Raw genomic sequence first — 845 nt, forward strand, 5'->3', positions numbered from 1 at the left:
TTGCCGCCATGGCCAGATCCCATGGCTGTCCCTCCTCGCCACCCATCCGCAGAGTGGATCCGCGCCGCCACGAGCGCAGCGCTGACCCGTCTGCCTCCTGCCATCATCACAACTATTCCTTGAGCGTCGCCCCATCTGCCTCCCACGGCAGGCTCTCCGGCTTCCCCGACCTCCCAGCTCCGCCGCCGCAATGAGACCGTACATCGGCATGTGGCAGCGGGCATGGGGGACACGGGTGGCCCAGATCACAGTCCGGCACACCCATGAGAAGCTTTGGCTAAGACCCTTCCAATTCGCCGAGCGGGCCGCCAAAGAATATGACATTTGGCCGGTCGCGCCGACGGCCACCAGAACTTTTACTTTTGTGGGAGGTTGCGGCTAGATGTCAGTGTCGGTGTCAAAAACGGCGGATCTCGGGTAGGGGGTCCCGAACTGTGCGTCTAGGAGAATGGTAACAGGAGACGAGGGACACGATGTTTTTACCCAGGTTCGGGCCCTCTCGATGGAGGTAAAACCCTACGTCCTGCTTGATTAATATTGATGATATGGGTAGTACAAGAGTAGATCTACCACGAGATCAGAGAGGCTAAACCCTAGAAGCTAGCCTATGGTATGATTGTCTGTCCCTACGGACTAAAACCCTCCGGTTTATATAGACACCGGAGAGGGCTAGGGTTACACAGAGTCGGTTACAATGGTAGGAGATCTACATATCCGTATCACCAAGCTTGCCTTCCACACCAAGGAAAGTCCCTTCCGGACACGGGGCGAAGTCTTCAATCTTGTATCTTCGTAGTCCAGGAGTCCGGCCGAAGGTATAGTCCGGCTATCCGGACACCCCCTAA

This window comes from Triticum dicoccoides, chromosome 3A (genome assembly GCF_002162155.2).
Source record: "Triticum dicoccoides isolate Atlit2015 ecotype Zavitan chromosome 3A, WEW_v2.0, whole genome shotgun sequence".
NCBI lineage: Eukaryota > Viridiplantae > Streptophyta > Magnoliopsida > Poales > Poaceae > Triticum > Triticum dicoccoides.